The sequence below is a fragment of the Hermetia illucens genome, chromosome 6, assembly GCF_905115235.1.
Source record: "Hermetia illucens chromosome 6, iHerIll2.2.curated.20191125, whole genome shotgun sequence".
NCBI lineage: Eukaryota > Metazoa > Arthropoda > Insecta > Diptera > Stratiomyidae > Hermetia > Hermetia illucens.
The window spans coordinates 2,342,059-2,369,795 of record NC_051854.1 but is presented as its reverse complement, the minus strand read 5'-3'; the positions used below and the strand labels follow the sequence as shown (position 1 = coordinate 2,369,795).

The following is a 27,737-nucleotide window of genomic DNA, read 5'->3' as shown; positions in this document are numbered from 1 at the left end:
AGCGTGGCTGAAAATTTGTACAAACAAAAAAGCGATACGGAAAAAAAAGAACGGACGAAATTGATCATCATTTCCAAAAAGAACGAAAGATAATATAACATACGCCAATATTCTCACCAAAGTAAAATTCAATCCGGAGCTGATGAACACTGGAGAAAGCGTCAATCGAATCAAAAATTCCCATACCTAATGCTGGAGCTGAAATCTACGGACAAGACGGCTGAAAATTTCCTCGGAAAGGTGAGGGAGTCCTTAGGGGAAGAGGCCAAAGTATGAAGTAAAAAGCAGGAGATTGTTATATGAGTACAATGTAACGATATTGATGTAGTACAAATGAGAGTATCCGCGAGGTCCTAGAAAATCATTTCGGACCACTCGGTTTGCAAGAGTCAAGGAACTCAGGAAGGCGTATGGAGACACGAAAACCAAATGCAAAAGCCTGTCGGCTAAACCAGCGTTCAAACTGCTGACAGAGTTGGTAAAGTGAAAATATACTGTGTCGTTTGCCGACTCAGAGAGCAGGTGTCCCTCAAGGATTGTTTCAGATACTTTGAATTTGATCTCATAGAGGCGATATGCACCGTTCACTGTGATAGGTCAAAGATATACAGAAAATGTGGAAGAGAAGGTCATCTCAAGGGCAAATTCGATTGATTTATCAGCGACCGGGACATCCAACATCATATCGTCCGATTTGCCATATAGACATGATAGGAAAGAAGATAGACAGGGTCATCTACAAAGGATTCTTTCCTATCATAGAATAAAGGGATTACCAATCGGAGCGACAATTTGGTTTTCGTCAAGCTTATCAACGATTGACACCGTAGACGTGATTTTGAAGTTAGCTCGGAAAACGATGTCTTCCAATAAATGCTGTGCTGTGTCATCAGAGTTACCCTCAATTCATCCAGCTGGAAATGGGTTTAAAACAGGCTACTTGACTAAGCTCCTTCAAAGTTATCTCGCAGAAAGGAAACTTTGGTACGATAAAGATGAGGGCTCTACGCAGTACAACATCACGACAGGAGGACCACAAGACTTCGTATTGGACCCTCTCCTATGAAACATGGTATACAATGTGGTCCTTATCCTTCCCGTACCGAAGGAAGCCACGATAATCGGTTTCGCGGATCCATAGTTGTCGACGGAAAACGGCCTGAAGACGTTGAAGTGCACGCTAATAAAATTATCAGGACCATAAAAGCGTGGCTGAAATTCAGCTTGACCTTGCGGAACAAAGGACGAAAACAGTCTTTAATACAAACTGTAAGAGAAGAAATGCGATTAGTATTCGTGTCGGGGTTACACCAAATGAGCGAAGGGTCTTCGATTGTATTGTTATGACATTTTTGGTAACGAGAATTCAGATAGGTCTGAATATCGAAGCAGGGAAACGACCAAATCAGGTCCAGAACATGGCACAACTGATCAAGAGAGGCTGGCCCTGACAACTGATACAAAGGTTCAAGAAGTAGAAGACTCGAATTCGTGACCACATCAGATATCTGCGGATGATAATTCACGCAAAAATCAATTCAAGATACACCTGGATTGTACCTGTGAGTAAGTGGCAAATACCAGCGTATCATTAGCATGGCTGAAGCTTAACATTAGAGGCCAAGATACAGCCGCAGATTATTTGCGACCGGAGTGATGTGCTCTACTCTATTATGTCAGAATAATTGGAAGAAGTTAAACGTGACCGCTTAGTGCAGCTAAGAGTGTGCAGCACTTTCAGGAAAATCTCAGGCGAGTCATTGTATGTTATTGCGGGAATGGTCTGGATTGCCATTCTAGGAAGTGAGGAATGCTGTCTGTATAAGAAAAGGAGAATAAATCTCACTAAAAAACATACAAAGCATCAAAGGGTGGCAAGGTGGAAGTTACTGAAAAAGTAGTAGTAAAGGTGGGATGACTCGCAGAGGGGTCGCTGGACGGTTCATTTTCCTTATTGAGGAGTGGATTCAGCGATGATACGGCGAGATTAACTACCACCTGACTCAATTTCGGTTAGACCATGGTGGTAACAGGAAGTATCTGTACCGATTCAGGTTAGATGATCCTCTCTTTGACCTGAATGTGGTTGCACAACTGCAGGGCAGTGATTTTGAGACAAAAACTCTCCAGAATGTTTTAAACCATTCAATCATATGAAAAGCTGAATGCTGCCAAGGGAAAGCTTTCAAAGGAAGAACAGTGGGATTGCGATGGGAAGTCTGAATTTCAGGGTAAACTCTAATAATCTTTTACTCGAGTAGCTGATAGGATACACCAAGACTTCATGAATCTCATGATGTAGCAGTTAGCTTCAGTCAGGATATTGTCTCCCAAGTTCCAGTCTAGACGGAGAAGCCTTCATAATCATCGATTATTTCAGTTTTATGAAGATAATGTTGCAATAATTTAACAAAACTGGTTGTTGTACGTTACCTGTTGAGGACGTATCTTAATGAATTAGTCGATTCAAAACAGCACAGCACAGATTTCAACAGGCTGTGGGTATTACTACATGTTCATTGTCACTACACCTATATAATGATGTGAAGATGATAAGTCATAGTAGCAGGAAGAGCCCATCAATAAATACAACCAGCTACGACAGAATCAGGATTCAAGCTCAGAAGATAACATCTGAAACTGTACTTTCGAAAGAACCGGGTGGTCCCAGAATTTGTGTCCCGTGAGATCAAAATCCCAAAAGAACACCAAGTCCATAGGATAAGAAATTATATTCCGAAGCACTACAGCCCCTTTTGGGCTCCAATGTGGTTCCATTCCCAACATATAAAGCTCTAAATTATATAGTACGCCATCAGTCACGGTTTCTACCATGCCCCAGATAGTGAAGCCTTGGGTCAGTCGCTCCATGTTCTGAACACGCGTTGGGTACTAGGCTAAAGCGACCACATCCCACTACTTCCAACGTAATTTGAAGTAATAATAGATGTCGGGGAGTAGGTCTTTCAATATCACTGTTAGTATGGAAATTTATCTAAGCGCCCTGGTATTATGGTATCTTGTACCTTTATCATCATCAACCTATCAGTTTTCCACCTCATTCCCTATACTCCCTGCATCCATAGATCCTTACTTAACTCCCTTACAAAACATCTCCCACATACCCACCACCAGCTAATCTTCATTAAACTGATTGGAGGATTTATAATTGTCGACCACAATAAATTGCAGCCAGGATTAAAACAGAATTTATTTCCTCCAAAACAGCCTCAAGCAATTACAAATAATTCCTAGCCTGAAGCCACCAATATGCCCGTCTTGCACTTGGACTTTCAGGTGTCGATTTTACAGCTAAAACTACTTCTTACCTGTAAGTTGTACGTGTGAACGTATGCGGTTTTGTGGTTGTAATTAATTCCTCTTCACGGAGTTTACTCTTAATTACTGAACCAAGTTCCTTCAATTTATTGAACGAATTAATTCAAAAATGAAGGGAATTCAAGGAAAGTTTAAAATTGCTTTAATTTCCGGAGAAAGATGTTGTTGTGCAAAGAAAGTTTTGAAGAGTTGCGGTAGAAACGCAAGCTAGGTGAAGTTTGCAATGGCGGAGGTTGTCTATGTTTGGATATGGCGCGTAGGATTTTACGTATGAATTCCGGGAATATACTACGAAATATTACGGGAACTGAAGCCTGGAAGGTCGGGATCCAGAGTTCGTCTTTCATTCAATTCAAAAGTCCTCAAACACTAATTTCTACTAGCGAGCGTCTACACAGGTAGTCATCGGTTCCGAGACACAAGGGATGAGTCGGGGAGAGAGAAGGAATGGATGAAAGTTAAGGCAGGCACTGAAAATTCAACTGTGGTTAATACCACAAATTGAGGTGAGGAATTATTTACCGTTAAAGGTGCGATCTCTTTCAACTGAGTGTCTCTTAGCCAGCAATGGAAAGGATAGTAAATGTTTGTCGATATCACCAGAGAGCCTCCTCAAACTGGAAGTATCAGAAGGTTCACTCATCAAATCAGGGGTCAACGATAACATTACTTTCCCGACGAAGTGGGTGAGTGTCGTGCCGTGCTTAAAAAAAGTGAGATAATAGGTTGCGTCTTGGGCCAAATCCGCCCATCCTCACATAGTACCGCATGCCCGCGCAACAAAATCACAAATGTTGTCAGCGTTGCGCTTAATTATCTCTCTCCAACTTGCGCTCATTCGGCGTGTCCAACGAACAACAAGCACAGCTCAAGAGCTGGAAATGCAGCAACAAAGAAATTATTCCAGCCCGGACAACCGAAATTAACACTGGTATAACCTGATATATGGCTCGCAAGCCCTACTGTACAGTGCGCCATGCCAGAAAAACACCCATGGCGACTTGAACCCTGGTCAAAAATATGCAGGGCCAGGTATTTAATCAACTCAAAACAAAGCCACCTTCAGTCCTGACGACCTAGTCACCGTGACCAGCATTAGATTACTGGTTGATACAGGCTCCGTCGGCTCACTGCTTCCAAAGGCAGTCAACTTTTAACATTTGGCAGACACACTACGACGTTTCCAGTTCAAAGTCAAAATATCGTTCTAGACTTCTTGACTCGGTGTCTCGATCAGACGTCCAGACGACTGGGCAACTCTGGATTATAAAATGCAACCCATCATCGAAAACTTCCTCGAGGAGGTACAGAGCAAGCTATTTTCTCTAGCCTTCTTTGCATCCCAAGGAGGTCCATTAAAATCCCATTGAGTTTCTTCGAGTTCACTCGCTGGTCGCGTGAATCCTCATTCGGTAGGTGAACTTCGGACGGGTTCGGAGGACTGTTAACAACAGCTTCGAGCTGCAATACAAATCACTCCCCTAAAACTATCAATCCGCCTGGGCACAAAGTCCAGAATATTGGGGACTTTCAGAAGCTAAAGACGACCGCCAAGCTCTGCTGCTTTTGGGAGCGTTCAATTTTTATCACCGCTGCATTCAAGGACTGCAACGCTATTGACCCCGCTGAATTGACTCCTCAAAGATGCTTGCCCAGAAAATAAGATCTATTTAGCGTGGGTGCATAAGGTAAAAGTTGTATTTCGTAACGGCAAAATAGCGTTCGCCAATGCTACTACAACTTCATTTCTCAAGTCAAATGGTAGCCCTGAAAACAGACGCCTCCAATAACCCTATTTGCGCTGCCCTAAAAAAGGAAATACCACGAAACGCCTGGTACAATCCAGGATTCATTCACAGAAAACTCTCGGACAGGACATATATTCAACCGTGTCGATTCAAACCGTAAATCGTCACATTAACGACCGCACCTTCGTCTTTCATGTTAATGACAAGCTACGATCATCCTCGACCGATACACTGACATGGCAGACGTTCCAACGGCGACTTGCCCATCTCCATCAGGTTCTGTGTCCACTAGTCCAGTCAATGTCCAACGCAACTCCAAGCCCATAGTCTCAACACCGTATTTTGCGCTTGAAAGTTTAAACACCGGACCCATGCCAACTTTCCGGCGCCCAGGCTGCGAAGAACGTACAGTCGGTGGACGGATAGCGAGTTCTCGAAGACTCCAGTACATCGCGTTCGAAATTGTTGACGCTATTGCCGGCGTGCTCCAACTCGGTGTTAAATACTCGACTGGAAGATGAGTATCTTCTTCAGTTAGATTCTGGGTCAGCCATCTATAACAAGGGTGAGGACTTAAGAGAAGAACGTCAAAACACGCTTATCGAGTGGTAACTCTCCTGGTAAAATGAGCCAAGAGCCAAGTGGACTGCGCGGATTATCCGCAATTTAGATCCGTGGATGAAACAACTCCTAAGCGGGCATGGAGGTTTCCAGTGTTACCTACACAAGACTGGGAAGATACGATTTCTTGATTGTGTGTTTTGCAATGGAGGGGGGGCGACGCCCAAAATATTTTGTTTCCTTTTCTGTAAAATGGGAAGGGTTTCGTCAGCAATATTATGCAGACACAGGAAAGCTCTCTCCAGACGGCGTTACCAGAGATATGCAGAGGAGCGCTGCAGATGCAATCGTGTTGCGCATTACGGTAGAATTCTTCCCATTGCAAAGAGGGTTGAGCAAGACCAGTAGATTGACCAAATGAGAAGCGTTCCTTGAGCTTACAACTCCCTTCCTCGCCCCCTCCCGTTGGTTAAAGGAATTCCCTGACTGTAAGGCCGTCTAAAGTGAGAGAACTCGCGGTACTAGGCTAACTCTCTGATGACGGATAGGTGATTAGTTGGTAGTCTGACGGTGTACCATTTTGGGAGTCCAACACCAAAAAAATAGGGCATCCGATTTAGCTTTCTGTAGGAGTGCACGTCTGTTTTATTATCACCGAACTCAATAAGCGTACAGCAGCGGGGCAAGTACAAAGTCAAATGCAGTCAAGGACGAGATCAGGACTTAAGCACGAGATACCGAATCCACTGGTTGGTATGCAAACACCACGGCCATCGTGAAGTCCTAGTAAGGATTTTGATAAATTTCTTTACTTGTCCTTCCACTTTTTCCGTCTTTCTGAGATCAAGTGGTTCTCCTCCCTCTGTCTAAAAGCGGTCAGATTGGTCCGGAGATGCTGCTTTATGTGCAATTTGCTGGACCAATTGTCTTAGGTAATCACAGAATTCCCTTCAGCTCGCTTCTTTTCTTCTAAAGACCAAATTTCACTACTCCCAATATATTGTTTTGACTGCCCTTCAAGATAATTGAAAGGACCCTGGACGACTTCATCAATTTTTTCCACTCAAATACCACCATCTTTTGTAATTTATCCAACACAATCAAGCATCCTCCCTAAACATCCTTTCACATTGAAAACGCACTTCAAGCAACGACACCTTTAATAAAAATCAAGTCATGACTTTCAGCGCGCCGAAAAAAAAGGAGAAGCTTTATGCATGTCCCTGAAACCCTGCGGTTATAAAATAAAGGAAAACTCTTTGAAATTTCAGGACGAAGAGATGAAGAGAGTAACCCGCACACACCTACACACAATTATTATTGGTGACGCTTATGCTTTTATTAAATTTTTATGTAAAGTTTTAGTGTTGTTGTAAGCCGAAAGGAATACCGCAGGGTCTAAATGCTGGAATAGCTTTTTTTGCGGAAAATTTTACCCAAGCGAAATTCCTTTCAAGTCACAAAAAAAAATACCCGATGAAGTCGTTTCCATAAATGGAAACGATGATGATGATGACGACGACAATGAAATAAGCAAGATGAGGACAAAAAATCGTTTTGCGTTTAAGGTACGACAGAAGTAGGCAGCGCTGGCCTTCCACTGGGAGAACCCAGCATCCCGTTTCAGCCTTAAGGTAAAAATTCACGCTTTTAAGTCGTTATATTAAAAAAGTATTAGCAAAAATGGTATTGCCGTTACCGTACTGACTGCGAAAAAGGTATTCCAAGGATTCAAGGACGAAAGGCATTTTACATTCTTTTTTTGTGCGACGATTTGGAGCAATCGAATGTGTTATTGAATTGGCAAAATGGCGAAACAAATGAGTCCTACACTAAACTCCCGGATGCAGTGCAGGTTTCTACGTGGCACGTTCAGCGAAATAGGAAGCAAGGACATCGTGGCACGAATATTGATAATCAAATTTTCTATAGGAAAAATTAATAAACGGACGACGGGAAATTTTTGAGATTGCTTCCGAATATACTTTGGAGTTTTATGGACTATCATGAGCTGAAATTGACTGCGTTAAGTAAAAGACTTTTAGGCGTAATTCAGATGGGAGGATGACAATTTCTGCAAATTATATTTGAGCCCCTTCGTAGGAGGCTTAGTAGGAGTGAACAGTGGTAGGAAGTTGAGGGAATTCTAGCGGGGGAAACTAGGTCAATTGAGACGATTACAGTGTCTTACTGCAGCATTAGTTTGGTCCCCAGTGCTAAAATCGATGTTTATGGTAACAGCCCGGAAAACCTATTACATCTATTCGTTTTTATCATTTCATTTCAAAATAGGGCAACTTTAAATTTCGAGGCTATAAAGCGAGATAAGTCAAAACTGAACATTTTCCACTTACCTTTTGGTCCTGTTCAAAACAAAATTTCAGCTCCATCCTTTCCATCAGGAACAATCTATCCGCATAATCCCTTCGGGTTCCATATTGTTTAAATCCACGCCACGAACAAGCTATTCGTATGTCACATTTTTATCATGCGGACAACTGAAATTTAAGAGACAAATATTCAAATTAAAAGATGCCAAGCAAAACACATAAACGGCGACACATACATATATTCAGCGGAATAAATTATATTTACGACAGTCAGTGGAGAGTGCATATATATCTTTTTTTACGCTTCCATCCCCCAGCAACTTAGTTATGGCTGCTATCACGTCCTACTTGGGAGATTAGGTGTCTAAATATATGTTTGAGGACGTGGGTAAGCACCACTGTGGATTTATTAAGCCACTCAAATAGAGCAGCCATTTCTTGCTGCCACTTCGGTTCATGTTTAAATACTTAAACTGTTTTAATAGGAAAACTTGCCAAGATGAATGTGCAAGGATTTATGATATGGAAGTAATGATGTGTGCATAGAAGTCCTAATGATTATCAACGTATCAAGCTCGGGTGGAAGAGGGCTATAAACAGTTTTATGGAGTGAAAAGCTGCTCTCTCGTCATGTTTATATACTCAAAAAATAAAGACTGACAGAAGGCAGAAAGGATTCCAGTTAGCTACTGTTGTGGGGCTTAGTTCGACTCTTCCAAAAATGTAAAAAATCCAAATATTCACCCAGGACACCAAACAGAACAGTAACCCCATGAGAATATATTGCTAGATTAGATTCGTTTCCAAAGGACATCTATATCTTAGTACATTTGACTGCTAATCCTAGCTTGCGTCGCGGCCACGGATCGCTCCCAGGATGCCAGACTGAGAATCATCCAGACATCTTTTAACAACTCTACATTTACTAGTTTGAACTTTTCCCAACACACCACCATCCGTAGCTTCCTCTTCTTCCTTCCTTTTCTTCATAACTGACCAGAACATTTTCGCCCTCATCCTCAACCTTGACCTTACTGTCTTACAGGGGGCTGTGATGTGGGTTTCAAACGAGTACAGAAAATAAATTCACAAAGAAATCATACAACAAGCGAGCGGAAACAGGTCAATCTGACAATGAGGTGACTACAACCAAAAAGGCAGAAGTTGGGAAGTCAAGCAGTGGAGCTTAGGTCAACATTGGCTTACTTCGAAGACCGCAACCAACAAAGCACCTGCTCATAAAGCAGCTCTGTCCGAAGAGAAGCTTGAAACAAGAAGAGGCCCTCAAGAAGGATCAGGGAAGACCTAAGCCTTGAACACCGGAGCCAAAACAGCAAGGAGCTGCGGAGATGAGCGCACAAGAGGGGAAATACTCCCAAGAAACCTAAAGCCGCACCCAAGAGAAGAGAAATCCCAGGTAGATCATGAGCGAAGGTTGGAGCTAGGCTGCCCACCATTAGCTATGATAGCGCGGTCAAGAGCAATCGGCTGGCCATACTACCGAAAACATATTCGGACCAAATACTCGCTCGTGAGGAGCATGAAATTATCGAAAACCTTGTCGTCAGGCAGATGTGCAAAGGCTGGAGTGCGGAGCTCGTGTTCACTGACATACGCTTTTGACCAAGTCTTATACTGGTAGACTGGTCTTAGACTGGTGTGTCTTATACTGGTGGACACGGTGGAATGGCTTAGAATCATTGACCCAAAATTGCCAGGCTGAAGGCGAGCAAAACTGTCGACATGTGCTGGGGAGATTACCCGAGTTGATCGTCATAACGCCCCTCAGTTAGGAAGGAGCAACACTTTACGGTTATGCACCCTTCCAAGGATGGAAGGAAAATTGAGGACAATGATGGAATTACTTAGCTTACCCCAACACTGTTCTTCCCACCCCAAATGGGAACAGAAGATGGCCGAAGTGTTGCAGTTCGGTGTCTTATGGATCAGAGTAATAAAAGCAGTTACATTGAGGAGGACTTGGTCCAGAAGTTCCAGTTGGTCTAAAGAAAGACCAATATTGAAGTCTCCAAAGCAGGGGGCGTTTCAGTATCGAGTGTTCACGACATGGTAAACTTAGACATTCATCTAGGGGACGGCTCAACGATTCAGATCAAAAACTTTGTGGTGAAAAGAGTCACTTAAGGGGACAATCACGCAACTCCCTCAACGAGTGAAATTACTGTTAGGAGACAAAAGACTGGCAGATCCAGTCACAAAATTTGCCACCCATGTCCCAATTCTGCACGAGTCAAACATTTTACCCAAGTTGTTCCGAGAAGGAGTCGAAATTATAGATACTTTCCTCTTCCAAAATACCAGACTTGGGTCAGGACCAAAGGTTAATCCGGGTCAAAATTACACTTCGGTTCAAGTCTCACTAGAGGAACTGGAGCTCGACCTCAAGGCAGTCTAGGACATCCCACTGAACACGAACGACGATAATGCTTTAGATGAGCAGTAGTGCCTAAAGCGTTATTTGGCAAATCATTATCGGACGTAAGACTGTGGTCCCGATCCCCTGGTGTCAGGAAGGTCTAAGAGAGACTAGGTAACTCCTACCGTAAAGCTGTCCAATCCTATTTGGCGCAGGAAAGCATTGATGCAAAAATAAAGAACTCAAGCTAAAATCCAACGAGTTCATGCTCAAGTATTTCGACTTGGGATACATGGAGGAGGTGCCGGCAACAAGGAGACACAAAGGGAAATGTCTATTATATTCCCTCTCCAAGCGTTAACCAGTAAAAGAGATTTGACGCTGTCACTCAAACGAATACTACCCTATCATTGAGTCACATACGCTTTGATCAACATTGACCAACACGGAAATCCTTCCACTTCCACTCCAGATTAGCGGTCTAAACGTCAGAATAAAAGAAAGCACCCGTGAGAATCGCGCCGATTGAAAAGCATCCCCGGTCGTCCACTACCTCGCAATGACAACTTAGGCCTCTACGTCGCTTATTCGGTTTGCAACATCAAGTTTCTCCGTTTCCACTGGAAAGAGAATATTCCTTCTTTTAGGCTTGCTTGGTTAGTTTTAATGAATTAGTTACCACAGCCAGCTTATTGTTAACGACCTTCCTACATATTTCTTAGCTTCCCTTTTGTATCGCTGAATTAAACCGTTAGTTACGTTTCAGTTCTTTCAAGGGAATGAAACAGAGTGACAATGATTTCTTTGAGAAGAATCGGAGAGGCCTTCGGTGAACTTTGTCTTCACAGTCAACGTAAGGGTTCGTAATTTAATGATCTTCGGCTTCGCATTTTCTGTCCTGCGGGATCTGTCTTTCGTACTGGTATATGCGTTCGTTACATGACCGAAGACTAAGCATCTCCTACCCTGAAAGTTAAATGGGATTTTTCGTAACATCGATACCTATATGGTCTATCCTTATACTTTATGATATCAGAAATAGTACATTTGGAAAACTTGGTGCAACTCTCACTACATCTAGCCACTAACCAAATCACGGTAGGTAGGTTCCAAGGCAGCAAATATAGAAAAACGAAATGTTTCCAAGCGAACAGAGGCAAGCGTTACCTTTCAGTGTAGGTCTTAAATATTAAATAATACGAATCCCATTTTCCAGTTTTCAGTTTCAGACCATCTCCATCCCAAATCCTCTTGTTCACTTCTCCCAAACCTTTTGCACCTCGGTCTTGGAACCACGACATGATCTGAAAAAACTATCGTGAAACTTTCTGCACTTTATTCATACAACGAAAATATCTCAAAACTATCTCTCACAATCCATTCATTTGCCTTCGAAAAAATCCCGATAAAACCTCACATCCGTCAAGTTATTACAAGTAATTTGCACTCCCAAATTCCGTCTTATCCATTCACTTATTGCAGGGGCAAACCATTCAATCGTCATTCCCTTTCCTCCCCCCAGATTTCGAAGACTATCCACCGCAGATCTATGCGGTAACTCAATTTGGTTCGAATCGGATGAAAGTAAAAAAAACTCATAGCGATCCTAGCTCGGGTCCTTTTTTCTCGGTGCAGTATGAATTTTTTAAAGCCAAAATCGGATTTCCTTAATAAACGGCATTTAAAGTTAATCCGGGCAAATTGCTTGATGGATCTACGAGCAAGTTTTCGTAGCTACGTCGCGCCATATCCAAGTTAATCGTCCGCAAAATCATATGCACACAAAGCTCAACCTGGAGTCAGCAATCGAGTACTTTGCTGTCCTGCAGCGGATGCCGTGGCACCCGGGTGCACACATGAACGTCAGGCACATAGACGGGAGCAGTATGCAAAAAAAAGCCTCGGATATTGGATTTCATCCACCGACAAGGAATAACTAAATCCAGATTTTTTCCCCGTCCCAAATCGATAAGAGAACAGAGAAAGTTCGCGAGTATGGGCTTGGCACCTACCCTGCTTCCAGGGACTCGTGCATATTTGCAGGTGTATATGCGACCATCCCGGCCCGACTTCAGTATCACTCCATTAAAATTCGTGTGTGTATGTATTGGATCATCCATAGTACATTGGCTTTATTAGTTCGCCTTTGAACTGGCATACCTTTCTCCGGGGTTACATTCCGGACCTCCCGACACACATACCTTTAGATAGATTCCGAACTCGATATGACTCTCGATCTGAACTCGACAACTAACAGCAAAAGGACGATGAAGTGAATGAATGATTCCTGGATTCCCAACTAATCAAAGGGCCAGGGTGCATTCGCTTTCTAATTTTCTCGTTTAATAAAAATTTCATCCCCGGTCTCGAGACATGAACAAGCGGGACCAGGGGGTGGATTGTGGATTGAATGAATGAATTCCGATTCAAGTTCGTTATTATTTACAGGTGAGAGCATTCACTTGAACAGAGGAAGTCATGTTGAAATTTAACACTTTTGAATGGGTATACAGTGGAAAGTCTAGAGGATTAACAGTCTGATGGACCTGAATCTCTGTGGTAAATTCTTTGGCAACAGTTCAGTTTAGAAAAGGGTTGGAAATTGCATCTATTGGTAATATGAAAGTTATGCAAACATGTAGCATCTGTGTTAATAAAATGATGTTCAGTCTGAGCAATATGGCTTGGGTTACTTATGGTCACTGGTGAGAGCTCGGGAATGAAGTGAGAGGTGCCAAGTATGTCGATTAAATATTGAGTTGAATTCCTGATGATTCCTGATGAACAAGATAATTCCAATTCAAGAATTTTAACTATTCCAATTGCACAGTATGTCTTTCAATAGTGTGGAAGATACTTTTTAGGAGAATACCTCATTGAGCGAGCGTGCAACCCTTTGAAGTTTCCAATGAATATGGCGACCGTGGAATCGAAAAGTTGGTTATTGCCATTTACAAGGATAGAGCTATAAATTGCAAATCGAAATTGACGAATTTTGACTTATCAGGTCCATACTCATATTCACTGCAAATAGCCCCCTACGATGGATCAGTTGTGAATCTCCTTTTTTGACTCCAAATTTCGTTTTTTGGATTAACAGGTAGAGAGGATATCAGTCTTCCAAATCGTTTCCTGGCTGAGCTTCACGTTCCCTTGTTCTCTCACAACTTTGTTGATTATTGGACTTGGTCCTTTCCCGGACTAATGACTTACGTGAAGACTTCCTACCATTTTCTTCTTAGTATACCACAATCTTGCCAATCTAAGAACTGACGTTGTAGACTTCATGACGGAAAATTCCCATAAGCCTCAGGAGGGTTGAATCTGTGCTACTGTGTGTTTTCGTCCATCACTAAAAACTGTTGTTTCGAGGCTTTAAATCCTCTGGAATATCAACGTTTGCAACTGTAGACTGCAGGATTTCCTCTGCTTTAATTGTACATATGTTGAACGACATTTCCTTTCTTCCGCTTCTGCCACGGAAATAGAAACATTTGCTTCCTTGTTGAAAGGAACAGGCTGATTATCAGTAAGTATCAGGATAAAAACGGAACTATGTAGGTTGTAAGTTGGTCCACATATTCTAGAAGCTTTCGCTAAGGACATCTTGAATGAATGGTAATATCTTGTGTTCAGCAGTGTTTTCGAAATCCACTCGAGAGTTCAACCCAATTCCCAATACTTTTTGGCAATAAGAAGGACTACAGAATTACTATCTCGGATCAATCCTATCAGTCAATGATGAATTGCGTTATGAAATTGTTTTACACATCAGCGCAACTTCGATGAAATAGCGTTCCACAACAGGCGCTCTTTGCGATCGACATACCAATGAATGTCTCCAACCGAAATTTTCCGGCAGTGTGATCTACCTCGTAGCCCTCTATGGTTCTGAGTTTTGACCAACTATAAAGACAATGAGTGACACCTCGCATTAATGGAGACAAAAGTGCTGTCTTAAACCGTACCAATATGAGGTTGCATCGATCGGAGTCGTCGATAGTATGAACTTGTAATTCGCGCTGATGAGGACTCAAGATTAATCCGAACAAGTCTATGGGAAATGAACAGAAGGCTGGCCCCTGGCTTGATAAGCTACATGGTGATTTAACCGCCCCGTGATTCCATCCAGATCAAGCGTTTGACCGAACAAAATCGCGTAACCGATCAAGACAAGACGCCCAGATTCTTATGGAGACGAAGGATAAAGAAAAATGCTGCTATTATTAAGTGGGTCACTTCCTTGGTAATTCACAGCGTGGAATACAAACGTTCTCCATAGAAAATCACCAAAGACCTAAAGGCGAAAAGAATTATCATATAAACATGATAGTACTGGAACCCTTCACCAGAACCACAATGGATCCAAAGAACAGTAAATATGAAACTTGCTTAAATTGAAAAATCCGATTGCTTATTGTGCAAGGTAGGGTAAGTACTACAACACACTGCGGGGTAATCACCCCCCCCCCCCCCCCTACGTCGACATGGGATATATAAAAACGGAACTATCTGCCTGGAATTGAGGGAACAACCCTAATGATCACAACGAGCATGAGAGAAGGTTTCGAAGAGAGCAATCTAGACGACAAAGAAAGGTAAAACACCGTGGTGGAACTCAGATTGGCAAAACAAAGGATAACGGCCAAGATGCTCGTCAATCGAGCTCTAAAATCTGATTCAGCCGCTGGCTGCCACGGAAAATCAGGACAAAGAATAAAATGGGCTAAACGAATATCATGGAGACGTTTTTGCGAAGAGACCAAATCTCTTGGAACAACTTCAAAGCTGAAGCGCATTCTTGTCAAAGAACGCAGGCCAGCAGCTGACAAACAGTCAAATATAATAGTCAAATATTTGGGATTTAGACTCCAAGCTAACGAGGAAGCACCATATTCAGGAACAATACCAGATATGCTGTAGATTGTTTTGGTGCAGCAGAGGTGCGAAAAGTAAGACCTGGAGACATTTACCAAAAGGATTCATTGGATGTATGCATCCATAATTTTGATGTATACATGCAACGTCTGGTAGCCGAGACTGAATTCGCTAACAACTGCTGGGGCAGATTCAGAGTTTTACTGGAGCGATGAATAGTAGACTTTGGCACTCGAAGCTACCCTAAATCTACCCCAACGAGTCTTTTGGGATTGAAAACTTAATAATCTTCACCGATAAGTCAGCCAAGGAAGACGTATCGGGCGCAGGGGTGTTCTCAAGAAATCCGATTATGGAACTGGCCTGACCTCTCGGAAAAATGACGACCATACTCCAGGTGGATATATATGCCATTTCATTGGCAGCAAGGGAATGGTTCTGACAAAAATGGCGGGGTAGCACCGTTACAATCCGGCAATCAGCACTAAACAACAACGACATATCAAATCAGTTGGTGTGGGGTTGTTATCAGGTACTGCTGAAACTTGGTCGACTGAACGAACCATTCCTGATATGGGTGCAATGAGTAATCTGACAGACTGGCTCACCAAGGTTCTGGATGGTGGACCCTGTACTTCATATACAGCTACCCGGCCTCCTCAGATCTCAGATGAAGATCCTAAGTAATGTTCTCTTCAACGAAAAGTCTGCGGGTTTTCTGTCTCTGGAGAATGTTCTCAAATTCGCGAAAGCCTGCGAACGCCATAGGTGAGAGGACGCTGAATAAGCAGCCAAGAATAGTACAATACACCTAACAAAGGCGACTCCCCTCACTAAACCGAACTATCTAACTACCCACAGGATTTTACTTGCTGCTGAGAATCCCTTTAGCCTAGTCAGACAGGATCACACCAGGGACATATCACTGCACTGGTGATTCATTTTTTCTATATATAGGCAAAAACACTTGTTAAAAGTATGTCCCTACTGAAAAAGCGTTCATCCCAAGAGCACATTTTTTCATAATATAACCAACGTAATCGGAAAATTTGGTGTAAATTGTACCACTTTCAATACAGATACGGTAGGCCAAAATTATGCTTTTCATTTGAACTTATTACACGTTAAGACATCATCTTATATCTTATACCCGGATGGCTCAACTGGTTGGAGCATTGGACTGTCGTAGCGGAAGTTTTCGATTCAAATCTCACTGGTGACAGAGGGATTTAGTCTTGTGACTGGATGTGGATACCAGTCGACTCAGCTGTGAATGAGTACCTGAGTCAAATCAGGGTAATAATCTCGTGTAGTGTATCGTTACGGCCTTGAATAAAGTTTTCTAACACATTTCAAGGCCCTGATCTAAGATGGATTGTTGTCCCAGCGATAATTATTATTATATCTTATGAAAAGGGTGGCATATTAAGGGCCATACCACAAAGACAGCTAAAGTAAAAAGCACTCCTCGTCCGATGACCAAAGTTAAGCGTATAGGAGGTGGATAATACTTAGAAGGGTGACCACTTAAAAACATTTTATTTCAGATTCAGATGCTTAATAATAGATCAAAGGCGTCCTTTTCCTCGGACGTGAAAAAGCATATTTTCTCATTCCATCCTCCCCAGGCTAAGATGATGCTGGCTACTAACCTTTTCCTACTTCTCTTACTTAACTGTCCTAATTGATATAAAATCTTAAATTCAAACATTGAAATGCAGTAAAAAAGATATAACAATTCCCTCCCCAATGAATTCAATGTCGATTCAAGATTGTTACCGTGTGTTGACTACTAGTTCGGAAAACTACGAACTGCGAATTTAAAAATTGTAGCATTCCATCTCCATCAAACGCCGGCAACCATGTCACGTTAAAAAAACACGTCTACCATCCCACTAGCCTACAAAAAAAATCGATGAAATCGTCTCCATATTTTTCCAATTTTTCACTTCATTTGAAATAGAGACGAAATTTAAAATATTCCAGTACCGACATCCGCTCGTTATCCCTGTCCGTCGCTCGAGTATCCATTCAATGAATTAATATTAAATTATCTTTCACGCATGTGCAATCAAAGTGCCTTTATGGAATTTGTTATCATCCTTTATCCAAAGCAACCAACTTTGAAAATACCATTTTGTAAATCCATTTACATTGATTTCTCGTTGAGACTTTATCCCAAGGACAAGTGAAGCTGGCAAAGACTGCGACATGCACAGGACGACGACAACAAGATAGGGAAACCCCCAAAGGAATACACTGAGACCTGGAGACAAATCATAAGTTGAAGAGCTGAGCACACATAAAAAGGTCATTGTAATCTGCTTTGCCATCTTTTATATCCCGTCATTGTTCTCAACCCTGCCAGCTCCCAGTTTCACGACGACTATGTTCCCAGCTTAGCCTTTTCCAATCCAACCAACTCAGTGCCGGCTTTCTGGTTCAATGACGAATCTCGCTCGTCTGCTTTGAGATATTTCGACAAAACTGAATTTTATCGCACAATGCATCCAAAATCGTCAAAGGATTCCAGCCCTGCGAAAATAAACGCTATTGCCGGGTGACGGCACCGTGGAGCGGATACGAAAGGATCCTATCCTCAAGGCTCGAGTGGAAATGAACACAGTTATGATATTTACTGAAGGAGCTTCGTGCATTCTTTTGTGCAATGTGCAATCACAATGGATCACTTAAATTGACGAAATTCGAACTGCACCAGGCGAGAAAGGGCGAATTTTCGGGGAGGCATAGTGAAGTCGTGGAAATGGTGCACCATTTTAGAGGCAGAACAGAAACGAACTGATGCTCTGCAGCTGCAAACAGAAAGGTAAGGCGTGAAATGCGGTCACCCGGAAGCAATGCAACATATACAGTTTTGTACTAATGGGAGCTCGCTGGAGATACTCATCTAAGCCTTTATCGCTTTTTCATTATATCCTTTGCTGCTCCATCAAACGGTTCTATTCAAATTGGGGGATTTTGAAATGCCTTCAGGACACATAGCTTTATTTGAAATTCTCCAAAATGTTTACGACTTTCCCAAAAATTTCTGGTCGAAACAAGGCATAGTCAAGGGTTGTAAATTGGAAGACTGAGAGCAATGGGTCGGTTTAACTGTGCGGGTTTTTTTCCCAAAAAGCATGTACACCCCAAGTCAAAGCCAACACCCCTTTCAGACCAGCATGTAAACCGACATTTCCATCATGTGTCATACCATAAAACAGATTTTAAGGCCGCATTACGCTTCGCGTGTTTGGAATGACCTGGCGCCCTACTTAACAAGCTAATTATTATTACATCCACCTGCCATCCATCCTTCCGCCCTTAACCAGTTGAGTGTGTAATTTTAATTTGCCTGATTCATCGTAACCTGTTACATCATCCATTTATTCAATAGACCCCTAGGGGACGAGCCTGACAAAGGCAAAGGACAATAGCCTAGAGCGCACCATGGACAGAATACATTTATGAATCCTGAGGGTGCTCCAGTGTTCAATGGCCGGCATTGAATTCAGTTTGCCATTTTTGAATCGGAAACTCTCATTCGATGGAATTCAATTCCCACCGATACAATTCGCTTCCGTTTGGCAGCAGATTCGTTGACAGGGTGCGCTCTCCTTTTTTTTCTCTCCCCTCTCCAATGTGAGACTACAATTCGCCTCCCGGTACCGCGCGCGGAAACGATTCATTCCACTTTGAAAATCTAAAAGTTCCGGATGATATGTGCCACGTCCTTCCGACTGATTTATGTCCCACGTCGCATATAGCGGACCCTACGGACAATTGCAAGTATTGGAATACTTTACGTTGCGAATACAAAATGCTGGGGATGCAGGGATGCATTCGGTATGTCATTCCACCATTTCGTTCTCTGATGTGGGGTCTATGGAAGATTTTAGGAGTGCGGGGTTGAATCGATATCACATTGAAATATGTATGAGGAGTGAACGAATATTTTTGAATCCAAATGGGAAATTTAAGGATGTCCTTTTTGATGCGTCTCTGGAAGAGTTCGCTTGCAATATCGTGTTCTCTACTTAATTATCTTAGCATGTGACCATTACTCTCTTCTGCTATTCTTCCGGTACCCCTTTACCGCGTATTAGCAATGTACCCCCGATGTCCTAGCTCGAAGCAAATAGAAATGACTTTCCCTTAGTGCAATGAACTGCACTTGGATTTGCTTCAATGTAATCCTGGCACTGGCACTGGTAATTGAACTAATTTGTAGTTAAAAATGAGTGGCTTTCCAAAGAGATTGCAGTCAAAAGGAATCTATAAATGAATCCTATTCTGCTTATGGAACAAGTTTAAACTGAAGTCGATTCCCATCAAACATTCCCAAGGGGGTCAACCACCTATTTAAAAAATCATCCTCTTCGGAAGGAGACATGGCCAACGTAGACTGGTCTGCATAAACTCAGGCTGTGGATAGAATACTACGGATCTGTGGGTTCCTAGGTAAATGACGCCCTTATAAATGACATCATATAAACCAAGAACCAGGGGGGAGGCAAATTTTTTGGACTTCCTAATATAGAAAACATTCAAGGTTTCTTTGTCATTTCTATTGAATTCTGCATTTTTCACTCACTTTTAGCCTAAGCAATGAAGTCGCAGAATCATTGTCAGATCCCATCATCACCATCATTATCTACGGCGCAACAAGGGATATTACATTCAGCTCTGCCTCAGTAAGGGGCTCCAGACATCCCTGTTTTGCGCCAAGACTCACCAATTCGATATTCCAGATAGCTGTCTGGCGTCCTCTGCTAACGCTCCATCTCAAGCACGGTTTCCGTATTCTATCATATATATACATATATCGTCCTTATAGACTTTCTGAGTAGGATCATCCTCACCAATACGAGTTAGGTAGCCTGCTCACTGCTGCCTATTGACCTTATTTTATTCACAACAAGAGAGTCGCGATATTACTTTGAAGTTACGTCGTTGTATAGACGCCTCGACGATCTACGCCTTGAAGTCCTGGTTGCGAGGACCCTACAGCTGATAGGGCCTTGGATACGAAGTACTTAGTACCACCGGTGCAATAATGAGGGTATTGGAAGATTTCACGCCCAGTGATCACCACTACATTTCCTTCAAAGTGACAAATGGTTCCTCCCAATACTCCGATGTCCGGCAAATACCTACAGGTTGGAATATCGGGAAACTCGATATTGGCAAATTTTTCGAATCTCTGTAAAGAGCCACAAGACTCGAACGCGGACAGAACAACTGTCACTGAATCATTAGCGCATTCATCGACGCTGGAAGTCACCTCTGTACTGGTGAACGACTGAAATTGCAAGCCTGCGAACGAACTGCACGGATTTCGGCGGATTGTTTAGCGTACAAGGGGCCATAATGAGGTAACCATTAGATCCGTAGAATACAAGAGATCGAAAAAGGAACTCCGCCACAAAATCAACAGGCAAAAAATACGCTGCTAACAGGAGCTAATCAGCGACGTTAATAGGGACCCATCAGTATAAGTTGGTTAGGGAAAAAATCGGCGCCCATCGATCACCCTGTTCCATGGAAGAAGAGAAGATGGTAGAAATCGTGCAGGCACTTTTTCCTGTCCACCCATCCGAGCTGGCGTTGTAAGAGGGACAATACTAAGGAAGGCACTGGAAGAGGCGGTCCTGTCCATGAAAGGCAAAAAAGCGCCCACACCAGATCGTTTTCACAACGAAGTGCTAAAACTTGCATCCAAGTAAAAACCGGACTTGCTACTCAGCGAATTCAACACATGTTTGACAGCGAGTGTGTTCCCTCCCACTGGAAAGTTGCGAGGCTTGTGTCGATAAGTAAGGGCAAAGGCGACCCTGATGCGCCTCAGGTATCGCCCTCTTAGTATGTTGGATACAGCGGGTAAACTGTTCAAAAAGCTCATCAAGCCAAGATTGACTGACGCAATACCTGCCATGGGAGATTTCCTACCCAAACAACGATTCATAATTAGTGCGATTGAGGAAGTGGTGCAAGCGATGAGACTGGTAGAGGCACTAAATGTAAGTAACGTTTTCGATTCCGCGAGATGGTTTCACATGCTTGGGGCTTTGGAAAATTGCTTCCATATTTCGGGCTACTTTTTGCGGACATTGAGCCCCAGAAAGGACAACGCAAAATGAATGTCACATCGAGGGCAGCAAAGGGATTTGCTTTTGGTCCGGGCCTTTGGGGCATCTTGTATAATATTCTGCTTCAACTCGGATTCACGGATGATGTTGCCACACACACGGTTCACCAAACTCAGTTCACACTGAGAATGGTGGCGCGGCGAATCAACAGATGAATGACTGATTTTCCCTAGTTCTGAAGAAAACCGAAGTGGTCATCCTGACCAAAGAGAGGGCTTCCACAGTCATCTGCCAGATTGGTGAAATCATGGGCTTGTCGAATCCGGCGATAAAATACCTCGACATCATGATAAACACGAAAATGAGCTTCTTTAAGCAAACTTTGTCTAGGACGTAACTATGTAGTAGGGGGAAGAGATGCAAAAAGAGATTGAGGGCACCTGCCGGGCAGGACTGCAATGTTCCAGTATCACCTGAACACGCTGCTCGTTGAACCCTATTAAACTTGGATCTATTGTACTTCTTGCTCAGTGGCTGCCCCCAGAATAGAACCGCACGTTATGATGAGACGAAGGATGCCTCTGCACACTCAAAGAACCATCCTCGGCCGAAGATCCCAGTTCCTTACAGGTCCTCTTGCAGGCGTAGAAGGGAATACAGAATAAAGTTTCAATCGCTACATTATAATTTGAAACCCCATTTTGTAGAGTCTAGGGGCAGGATATGTGAAAGTTTTCCTACATATAAGAATAGAGTCATTGAGAGATTGTGATTTTCAGGAAAACACTGAAAAACCTTCTGAGTAATAGCTTTTTCCACATTTCAAGAGTTCTCAGATTGGAGGAAGTGAAGCATATTCCTATGGACCAACGCCTCCACTCTTTAAGGCTCATGCAGCTTTTGATTCTATGTATATCTTAGCGCGACGTTCTCCATGCGACCTTGACTGGGAGAAGTGTGGGGGGCTTAATGGACTATGTCAACTTTTCTCAAAATACATCGATTATGCTGGGGACACTCTCTCACCGTGCCAAGTCGTCCTGGATTCGGAAAAAAGGTTAACTAAATAACTTTCAAGATAATCTCCAACAAACCCAAAGCTCTCAATCTGACAGCTGCTAACTTTGAGGAGGAATTTATGATTTAATTAGTGTCACTGTGTATTAACCCTTGTTTCTTAGAATCTCCACGAGTCATCTAAAATCAAAGTAACGAATTCAAGTGGCTGGTCATACCACATCTGCTACATAGCTTCTATGAAAGTAGTTCGAATATTTTAAGGTTAATATTTGGCTCTGGACTTCTTTTGAAATTACTGTTAGTTTCAATGAGCTATTAATAGTGCTTTTCATAGCAGCAGAAGCAGACAATCTGGGAGTCTCTCGCGATATCAAAAGCCAGGCAGAATAGATCTTTGCATGATTGACTGACACTGAGCCTCATTCTCCAAATACCGGAGAATCCTGAAAATCTCGACAGGTTAGGATGATACTGGCAGATGAAGAGAGCCGCCTTAGATTTGAAGCCTCGTCCCTTTCAGTCAAGCCGTCCAAAATCTAATACTTTTCAGCCACGTCAAGATGTTTTTATTCCAAGAAGGATGAACAAGAATGACATGAGCACCTGACACCGTAGTTAATGGAAAAGCACCTTAGCACGCGTTGCCAATCAGTCTTACAAAATTCCATTATAATCTTGGTCCGTTTAGAAGGTTCAGCAGGAACCTATGACCCGTTCTAGCTATGAAGTTGGAACTGTTGGATGCTTTCCAATCGAATAGGTCCGAGGTTGACAATCTTAGGATACGACGAACGTATGCAAGGAGCCTAAATCATTTTTCAAATTGCTAAAATAGGAAGGCACTATCAAAACCAAACTTTGTTCCTAGTTGAAATGCAGAGTTATGATTGTTCAGCTCCGATTGCAACCAGCCAAAAAGTCCTTTCCGATTATCTGCTGCTGCTAAACCACACGATTACTTCCTGTACAAATACATGAAATTCGCGCAAAAAACATCCCTCTGGCAGCCTTCCCGCCATTTACATACATGACTGAGAGAAATATCCAAAGTCATCAGCAATCAAATCATTGCACCCGAAATCCCAGCACCCATCACGAGAATAAAACCAACCCCGTCATATTATTAAAGACATTTCCGACACATTTCCCTTTTATTGTTCCAATTTTTCGCCGATTCGTTCCTTTTTTCACCTCCCATGAATTTTCATTTTCCTAGTACGCTATGTGCTCTATGTATGCAGTATCATAAATTATTTAAGTTGAAAAACTTCACATAAGCCACCATTACTACTACTGTCGTCCGATGCCGCCACAAGTGAAATTGCTACCTCAGCCGAATGTGATTTCGAAAAATGATACACGACTACATATCCTTTGTCAGGATAACGATTTATTGGTAGCGAGATTTTCATGCCGGTTGCAATTCCCTCCATTTTCCATTAGGACTTTTTTAAAGACTGAATTTGCATGATTTCACGGTTTTCCCTTGCGGATGGGGCTGGGTATGGACTGGAAGGACTCGTGCTGTTAGAGCCTAGCTCATCCCTTGATTTATGAATTCCAATGTCAATGTTTTAGTACTTTGGAAATCAGTCTTGGTATTGTTTTAAATGCATCCCAGGGACGGGGAGGCAAACTTGGATTCCACTGAAATTGGAATAATATTAGGATGAATTCTATGAAGTATTTGTCACGGCCTGCGAGCAGGACGAAAATCCCATCTGAAATTGATAAGGATTCAAGGAATAAAATCATGATTTCGCCTGGCGACGCGAAATTATAAGGCAAGTGACCTTTCTTTGAAGATATGAAAGCTATTGTAAGAAGTTGAAACAAACAGGTGAAACAATTTCAAGGAAGGTAGAAAAAGTTTTTCAGCCTAAATTCGTCGATAAATAAAATAAACAGAATACCGATAGCTCCCAAGTAGGATTCAAAGTACAACCGACACTAATTGTTTTAAAACATGAAATTGATCCGGTGAGCCCTCAACTAAACTGTCTATAGAAGCTAAGGATTCAACAAGTCCTCTTCATTCTCAACAGTATTTGAGTATTGAATATTACCCAACTATTATCAAAGCACTGTTAATCTGGGGGATGAAAAGTCGAACAGTATCAAGGCCAATCCAGGGAACTATGCGAAGCAAGCGCATTGAATAGTTTGAAGTCGTGGATAACTTACTGTTCTCGCTGATACCTGGTCGCCTCAGTGCATAAGCCGGTCCTAACCATGCTACTGAGGCTATGATAAGGCGGACCTCTTGACCAACATTCTCGTGGGATTCGAATGAGTGCTACAAGTAAAAACCCACAAAAAAGGACGACAAACAAGCGCGAAACTATACCGCATGCAAACTGGTGCAAGGGTGCAAGGTGAAAAGATCCAAGAAGAGAAAATCGAGAAGTCAGGCAACTTTGAAGAACACAACGTCGGCCTGCCACGAAGATCGCAAAAATGATTCGAATGAGTGCTACAAGTAAAAACCCACAAAAAAGGACGACAAACAAGCGCGAAACTATACCGCATGCAAACTGGTGCAAGGGTGCAAGGTTAAAAGATCCAAGAAGAGAAAATCGAGAAGTCAGGCAACTTTGAAGAACACAACGTCGGCCTGCCACGAAGATCGCAAAAATAGGTCGTATGTTAGTATATTAGATGTCAGATGGGAAACAAGCTTCAGTGATGCAGGAACTACGTGTTATCAACCCAATCTGATGGAAGGCCTGCAAAATTAAGCAGAAGGTTCAACATGGGTCTAAACTATACAACAGTCGAATCAAAGGAGTGGGAAGCAGCGGAGTTCACCCTATAAGAGAAAACTCCAAAGAAAGGCCAAATTTCAAAAAGTGGAGACCTCGAGTAGGTTACGGGCAAAGAAGGGAATCTGGCGAGGTAACTCTGGCAGGCATATTAAACTGGGTATTCTACCCAGGTCATTTCCGGAAAAAATACCCAAAGGTCTTTTTGTCAGTCGGATTATTTTCCACTATTTTCGGCTTATTGACGGAGAACACGGGAGAATAGCTCAAGGTCATAGTCCCGAAGGATAATAGGAAGCATAAATGTCAACATATGCTGGTGATGATAGGTCAGGAATACACATGGTAGCAGTCTACCTTCCGAAAACCGCAACGATGCGGACAAAGAAGCTTCTAAACCGCATGATTGCCCCATCCCCACATACAGGAAGCGTGGTCAGGAGCAAGTTAGAAGGCAGAGTAAAGCTGCTTATCATCGGCATAGACGGCGGATCTATTGAGGCAATCAAGAAAACCGCAGCGATGCGAACAAAGAAGCTTCTAAACCGCATGATTGCCCCATCCCCACATACAGGAAGCGTGCTCAGGAGCAAGTTAGAAGGCAGAGTAAAGCTGCTTATCATCGGTATAGACGGCGGATCTATTGAGGAAATCAAAAAAACTGCATAGACCACATCAACACCTTGCGGGTCATCTTGCGCAGAGTTTAAATTCTTCACCGATTTCAAAAAAGCCTTCTATAGCATGAACAAGGAGTGTATCTGCAGCGCTCTACACAGAGAGGGCATTTCGGAGAAACTAATAGTTATTATCATAGCGACACATAATGGCGCAAAATAATATCTCGGGGGATTTTCAAGTCCAAAGCGGAGTTCGCCAGGATTGCAACCTATCACCGATTTTACTTCTTCTTGCAATCGCTGACGTTCTTCATACTACCTTGTCCGGAGGATTTCAAGGAATTCAATGGATGATGACCTATTTTCTCGAACACCTCGACTACGCTGACGACATCAGTTTTCTCTCTCACCGAGTCATGGATCTTGGCCAAATGACTTTCTGAAAAGAGAGGCAAGTAGAGTTGAACTGAAGTAAACACCAACAAAACCAAGGTTCTCAGTCTGAAGGATCACGTCACTCTCTCTAACTGCATTAATTGGCAGAGCATCAAAGGTGTCGATCAATTTGTGTATCTAGAAAGCGTGGTTTCTGCTGACGGTGGCATCAAACTGCATGCGGTACGACGCATTTACAGCACTAGATCCATTTTCGCTGCTTTGTTTTAAATCTGGAAATGCCGATATCTCAACACCAAGATCAAGTTGAGACTGTTTTGTACTACTGTTGGTTCTGCGTTGCTATATGGGAGTAGCACGTAAAAAATGAACCCCACTGCTACTCAAAAGTTCCAAGCCGCCGTCAACACCTCTCTGCGTTGTATCATCGAAGTAAGCTGACCTGAAACTATCTCAAACGAAGAACTTTATCTGCGCACTAGCCTGGCATTCGTACGCATTGTGATCGGAAGACGGATATGGTAGTGAATAGGTCAGATATTAAGGAGAGGTGAAAATTGCATTACTGGCCACGCCATGCAGTGAAATCCACTCTCCCAAGATGGCGGACGAGGCGGACCTCAACAGTAGGGGAGGACTGCGCACGTCTCAGGAAATCGTGTGGTGAAGTGAACTGCATTTCAGGTAAGTGAGAACGATGATGCACAAAGCTGGTTGACACGCTACAACCCTGGAACCTAGGAAAAGCAATTTGGCAATTTGGAGGAGCAGCAAGAGTTTCGACATTAAGTCTTATAATGGTAAATGTTGACGGCTCAACCTCTAATAGGAGACATCCTCTCATAAGCGCAATGGAGTTCCTTCTGCTCTATAACGCGGAGGTATAGGATGATACTATTAGTAAGGAGGTGTATCGTTAAAGCCTTGCGTAAGTACAGAAACGGGGAGCTTTATGGGTGGCGCCTGCTACCTCATAACCGCCTTTAATTATAATTAAGAGAGGGACCGCCTTCCTTCCTCTCGCAGATCTAGGAAACACCCTACTAGCTACCAAAAAGAAGTTTACAATAAGAGATTGATGATTTTTAAACCAATTAAAATTTCGAAGCTTTTTCGTTTATGTTTTTCCCTAGTCTCATTTTGTTTCAACTCAAATAATTCACCAGAGTCGAAAGGACATGCTTTCAATATGTTATTAGCTATTTCGACGAGACGAGACATGAAACAGTACAAGCGCAAGTATAACTCCGAAGAATCCCTAGTATTTCCACACGTTACACACCGGGTGAAATCCGGCGAAATGACGAATTACCAACAGAAATAAGCTCCGAACATGGCTCCAGAACAATGAATAAAAGAAATGTTGATACGCAATGCCAGCATTTTCCACATGACGTTGACTGTTTCCCTCGCAAATGCATGACAAAAGGTGATGCGAAACAATGCAATCCCAGGAACAATCGGACTCACATACAATTGTTCCTGGAATTGCTATCCCTGATAGGAAGGTATGCTGGTACCTATGTGTCAAAAGAATTGCGCGTGTATTTTATTGCGAAATTGTTGCTTTGAAGGTTGATGGTAATATCGCGGAATATGGTAATTTATTTGTTTCTC

The 27,737-nt window shown here is 42.7% G+C and overlaps 1 protein-coding gene across 2 annotated transcripts in view; it reads right to left on the bottom strand.

The window, feature by feature from the left end:
- LOC119659260 overlaps window positions 1-27,737 on the bottom strand; it is a 189,463-nt gene that overhangs the window by 87,629 nt on the left and 74,097 nt on the right. For both annotated transcript variants that reach the window (XR_005250331.1, XR_005250330.1), the window contains exon 7: window positions 8,003-8,146. The gene's annotated coding sequence lies outside the window, so the exon portion shown is untranslated. The remainder of the gene's footprint in view (window positions 1-8,002; window positions 8,147-27,737) is intronic.